This window comes from Talpa occidentalis, unplaced genomic scaffold (genome assembly GCF_014898055.3).
Source record: "Talpa occidentalis isolate TD23 unplaced genomic scaffold, MPIMG_talOcc4v2.1 talOcc4.4, whole genome shotgun sequence".
Lineage (NCBI taxonomy): Eukaryota > Metazoa > Chordata > Mammalia > Eulipotyphla > Talpidae > Talpa > Talpa occidentalis.
The window spans coordinates 29,152,611-29,159,258 of record NW_023604295.1 but is presented as its reverse complement, the minus strand read 5'-3'; positions in this window follow the sequence as shown (position 1 = coordinate 29,159,258).

The window sequence follows — 6,648 nt, the reverse complement described above, 5'->3', positions numbered from 1 at the left end:
AAAAATTTTTTAGTTTATACAATAGCTGGGGTACAGCCCAGAGGCGTGGGAGGGTGAGAGGATTCACTGGAGACAGAGTGGGAAGCAGAACAGGCAGACAGAACAAAAGCACTGCTGATGGGAGCAGCAGGCGAGACAGGAGATGTCTGCTGTGCCATGTGGGAATCTCCCTGGCCAGCCGGGAACCGAACCTGCACTGTGGAGGCTGCAGACAGCTTCACAGAACTGTGCTCAACCTGCTGCGCCACCAGGGAGGCCCTTGAATAACATTGGTTTATAGGTAAGTTTATGCAAAGTTATGCTAGTTTCAGATGAGCCTCACTGTGATTTAACACTATGTACTGCCTCCTGATCACCACCAAATAGTCTAGTTTCCATTCACCTTCACTAGTTCCATATCCCCACCCCACCCCCTTCCCTTTCCTCTCTGGTAACCACCAATCTGTTGTTAGTATTGAAGAGTTTGTTTTTGTTTGTTTGCTTCATTTCTTCATAGTCCGCATATAAGTGAAACTGTGTAGTAATTCGTCTTTCTCCTTCTGACTTACTTCACTTAGCGTAATACCCTCAAGTTCCATCCATGTTGTTACAAGACGTAAAATTTAATCTTTTTTTTTTATAACAGAGTGCATATATACCACATCTTCTTTATCAACTCATCTGTTAATAGGCATGTAGCTTGTTTCCATACGTTGACTATTGTAAATAATGCTGCATCAACAAATTGACATGTATGTTTTCAAATTAATGTTTTCATATTCTTTGGACAAATACTCAGAGATGGGATAGTAAAATCATGTGGTATTTCTATTCTTAATATTTTGAGGAAACTGAATATTATTTTTCCACAGCAACTATACCACCAACACACAAGGATTCCCTTTTCTCCACATCCTCACCTACACTTGCTATCCCTTGCCTTTTATATAACAGTCATTTTCACAGGTACGAGATAGCATCTCATTGTGGTTTTTGATTTGCACTTCCCTGGAAGATGATGATGAACATCTTTGCATATGTCTGTTGACCATGTATATATAATTTTTGGTAAAATGGTTATTCAGTTCCTCTGCCCATTTTTCACTCTTCTTGCTGTATTGTTGCTGTTGAAGTGTGCCAGTTCTTTGTATATTTTTAATATTAACCCCTTGTCAAATGTAGGATTTGCAAATATCTTCTATTCAGCAGGTTACCTTTTCATTTTAATGATGGTTTATTTCAGTGTGCAAAATTTTTTAAGTTTACTGCACCATTTTTAATAGTTACATACTATTCCATCACATGTACTTAGTATAATTTGTTTAACGATGCCTTATATTGAATACTGGGATTTTTCAATTACTCACAAATATAATCTGATTTCTAAAATTAATCCAAAAAAAAATAGTGAGAACTTTGGAAATTTCTGCTTTGAAAGTTGCAGACCTAAACCTGTTGTCCAAAGAAGCTAAATGCAACCAAGATAGTCTAGGTCTAAAGTTCAAAAACCTCTTTGAACCCCAGCAATTCCATTCATGTGCCTCAGAAGACCTGCACCTGCACCGCCACCTCCCCAGCTCCGCCACGATTCCCAGGGTGAATGATGCCATGCAATGGAGCAGACAGCTTTGTTTCTCCAGAATACTGCGGGAGCATTCATCTTGGGATTCAAGAAACGTCATGTTTGCAAAGCCTGAGTCAGAACCTCCACCACCCACTGAATGAAAGCACTTCTACGCCAGCTTTGTTTCAAGTTTTGCCACAAAAATAAAAGGAATGTGGGGGAGGGTAAGAAAAACCACATTACTTTGAGCATCTTTTCATTTCCAATTGGGTGGCTGACATTACATATCTTTCTACTTCTGGGATTCTCAGCACCAACTCCCATTTGTCATTGGAGCTGCTTGGACTCTCACGCGATCCTAGATATCCAGTGTTATGCCCTAGATGGCTTTGTCCAAAAGGAAATGTCTCGTGAATAAGCAGCAAACCAGGAAGCAACTGTGAAAGTTAAGTCAGACCTGCTGAGGGTAGAAAGTCATTCCCAGAATTCCGGCTTCTCCCAGTGTTGATTTTTCTGTCCAAACAATGTAAAGTACAAAAGCTGGCAGTCAGCATTCATTCTAAGGACGGAAACAAAATACATGTGTGCATGTGTAAATATATACATGTTACTTTACAAATATTTTGCAAACAGGAGTCCCTAAGGAATAGTTAGTATTTTGGGGGGGAAATAGTGAGTGAAAGAGACTTAAGGATACAGTGAGCTGGGCACGCCAGGACAATTATTAAGGTGGGGAAGAAAAAAAGACTTAGAGAATTCTCAGCTAAACCTGGATTATCTCACTACTTTTGAGTGTTTGCGACAAATACTTTTTTTTTCATCCAAGCAAATTAGTGACTAGAAAAATATCCTACCTCCCAGCTCCTTGCTCTGACAGTACCTGTCAAAAAGATAAGATCTTTCAATGAATTAAAGAAGGTGAAAGGCCAATCCCTTCTAGGCATCTCACTGTGATTTACATCAGTATAATTATATCTTCTATTGCTGTGGGAAATTGACTAAACCTACAGGGAAATGCTACTAGTATCTAGGAAGTTTCTTTTTTAATTACTACAGAATACAGATCTGCAACTTTATTTCTGGACCAATCTTATAATGTGCTTTAGTGAGGGATGAGTTGTTGTGTAAACATGGAGGTATTTTTTTTTTCTTCATGACTAAAAATATCAAGAGAAAATTGGGTTCATACTAAAGAGAAAAGGAAACCAAAAGATTACTATTAATTCTGGTAATTACTTAATTGTGAATATCATGTGTGTGCATGCACTTGCACACTCTGGAGGGAGTTGTATCTTTAATCCCACAAATCTTTGTGCTTTATCTCCTTACACAAGATTGCTTACCAAATAGAATTGTACACTTACAGTTGCTCTTTAAATCCCATTAAATTTGAGCTTTCAATTAGTATCATATGCGGATATGTACTACATACACGCAAATTTAAGTGTACACATACTATAAAAAATATTTTTGTTTAGCCAAAGGTAGCTCTTATACTCTCCACCTTTCATTGAAGGAGTGAACCAATTTTAATTATTAATTGATTTTCCCAATTTAAACATTAGTCTCATGTGATGCATTAATTTAAAAGCATAAGCTCATGCTGCTTACTGCCTGAGATAAATTGAGTGCTGAAAAAAAAAAACCTGTAAATGCAATTAATACAAGTCAGCTGCTCTCTTCTTTCACAAATGATAAGAGAATTTTATCATATAGGAATGATCCTTTGGATCTAATTTCATAACCTAACTAGCTCATCTACTTTAAGAACAGTTCTGATATGATTTGAAACCATCCACACTAACTCAAATTACTAATTTAAACACTGACATCCAGATTATCTCCATGACATCAGTTGATGGGCTTTTGTTGGATTTTTCAAAATATTCAGTAAATCTGAACCTCAGACTTTGCAAACTTCCTCAAAGTAAAATTCAAATATATCTCAGTTACAAATGTGTAATTGTGTCACTGGATTCACCCCCAATCTCTTGCCACCAAACATAGTTTGAGCTATATGTTTTTGAGAGTGCAGATCACTTATCGTCTCAGTTAATGCAAAAAAAAAAAAAAAAAAAAAAAAAGATAGCAATCTGGACTATATGGCCTAAGTATGATTTAATTTTATGCTTAGAACTAGGAGTCATCTTGTTGAAACTCCTTATTTACAGATGAGAAAACTAGAAGGCCTGGAGTTATCAAATAAGGTGCCAAGTTTCAGAGGATTACATGATGGCAAAATCCAGACTATAACCCATGCCCCCAGAATCTGAGAGCAATTTCAACACTACCTTCTCTGGAGGGATGTTTTACACATCAAGATTCCTAGTAGAGTTTATCTTGAGTATTGCTCTTTGCTCTTAGCAATAGGATTTTCATGAAGAGATTTCAGTGTCTCTTTTATGGGACATCTGTTCTGACTGCATTTTCCAAAGATGGCTGCAACACTGTGGCTGAAACACATTTGACATATTTGAAAAACAGTAGGATTACTACTCTGGGTTGTGGGCATATCAATTCTACAAATATTTAGAGTAGCATAGTTTATTTGCATCCATCACTGGCACATGATAAACCACAACATCTTTTATTATATGATTTGTTCTCAGCCAGGCACTCCCTAAATTCTGCAACAGACTTGTATCTAAATTCAGAATTTCTCTATGAGCATCTTGACAGCAGGGATGTATCTACTGAATTTTTTAATATACCCTGAAAGGACATCATGTTAGTTACATGATTGTTTAGGAGCTCCAGAAATCTTTACTTAAGGAGAATTTTTCCCCAGTCCAGCATTCCAATTGATAAAATTATTCGGAATCAATCATGGTTATATTTGCTTTTACATTTTATATTCTGCAGATTTCCCCACATAAATCTGCTATAATTTCACACAAATCATTTCATTTTATTAAGTGTTGAGTAGAATAAGATCAGAGATACAAATCTTCAGTATAAAATTCTTTGATTCAGTAATCCTTAATGTACTTAACAATGCCATCATTCATCTGTCACTTTATCAGTTAATATCATGTTGGTAGACATGTTCATAAATCTGAGATTTTTTTAATTTATTTATTCATTCAAAAACATTATTTAAACACTTGCACATGCCATGCACCATACTAAGCATAAGACCTGAGAAATAAATTAGAAATTTGTTATCAAGATGGCCTCCCCGGTGGTGCAACGGTTGAGCGCTGGCTTGCGAAGCTGCCCGCAGCCTCTGAAGCGCCGTTTCGATCCCTGGCCGCCAAGCGCGGGTCCCACATGCCATGCAGACCTCTCCTGCCGCCCACTGCTCCCCTCAGCAATGTATTTTGTCAGTCTGCCTGTTCTGCTCTCCGCTCTGGCTCTGGTGAATTCTCTCACCCTCCCCTGCTTCTGACTGTACCCCAGTGCTTGTATAAATAAATAAATAAATCTTAAAAAAAAGACATTTGTTATCAAGAAATCCATCTTCTGCTGATACACGGAAGACATTAAATAAATAACTGCAACACACAAAATTCAATCTTTATAAGATAAAGTTTATTATATAATGACTTAACAGCTTACAAAAAGACAAGACAGAGAGAAATAAAAGTCAATTAAAATGGGTAGATAGTCTTTGTAACACAAGTTTGGGCAAAAGATATAATAGGCAATTCATGAAAGACAGAACAAAAGCTTCTTAGTCTTATAGGTATTCAGGAAAATGCAAATTAGGACCTGTTACCTTTTTCACTCATCAGTCAGATTAGCAAAAAATACCATATGTGGTAACACTCAGTCTTGAAGTTGCAGAAAAGCAAATATTTTCATTTATTACTACTAAGAATATAAAGTGGAATTCAGTAACAGCTATCACATTTTTTAGTCTGTGTACCAGAGATTGCACTTCTCAGTTACATCTTGAAACACTGGACAAAGGACATGGCTAGACTAAGGACTTAACCTTAGCATATTCAAAATAACCTAAATGTCATCAATATAGAAATAAATTATGATATTAACACAGCCTGTCATGTAGTGGTAAAGAATAAAACATATATATATATAATTCAACAACACAAAATTTTTCATGGCATTAAATTTTTTAGTAAATTGCCAATAGTAGATATAATGCAAACTATATAAACAATTTCTGCTTAAAATTATCAATTTCTGTAAGTTTAAATATTTTGCAACTGCATGTGAAGAAAAAGATCTGAGAGTCTTGCCAGACCAATGACAGGGGGTACATCTGTCTTGAAAGTTATGGCTCAGGAGCCTTTATCATTATCTATATTGTTGGGATACTTTAAAGAGAATTCCTTTATATATTACTGGTGTTAATTTCAATGAACTTCAAAAATTTACCAAGGTTTAAATATAATTGTAATAGAAAAATCAGTGCAAAAATAGAAATATGGGTGCCTCCCTGGTGGCACAAGTGGTTAAACTCAGCAGTATGAAGCTATTTGCAGCCACTGCAGAACCAGTTCCATCCCTGCCAGGGAGCTAACCCACATGGCGCAGCAGACCTCTCCTGACTCGCCCACTGCTCCCCTCAGCAGCCTATTTTAATCAATCCACCAGTTCTGTTACCCACTCTGTGTCTGGTGAATCCTCTCACCCCCACACCTCTGGTCTCTACCCCAGTTACTGTATGCATAAATAAATCTTTAAATAAAAAATAAAATAGAAATATGAGCAAGGTACTGTGTCCCATAGGAAGGTGTGGGAAAATCTGTTATACAAAGTTTCCTATTCACTAAACGTACCTTGATCCTTTTTTTTTTTTTAAATAGAGATGACAGATCTCCAGGGTTCGCAACAGAGAAACCCAAAGACTCAGACGAAGAAAACTACTTTGCCAGCAAATGACAGCTTTAGAATGCTGGTTAATTTGCAGACGTCAGAACTAGAATTATGAAGCACTCAGATGAGTTACTCCTGCGGGCAGCTCTCTGAAGTTTAGGCATTGTGAGCCTCACTCAACAGGTGAATTAACCCGAAGACAAAAATGAGTGCCTTCCCCCAGAATAACTCAGTTGATTGCAGGAGCACAGTTTCAGACCCAAAAGACCCACTGGCATTAATCCGGTATTCAAATTGAGTTAGATAATAGTAGTTAACAGTTT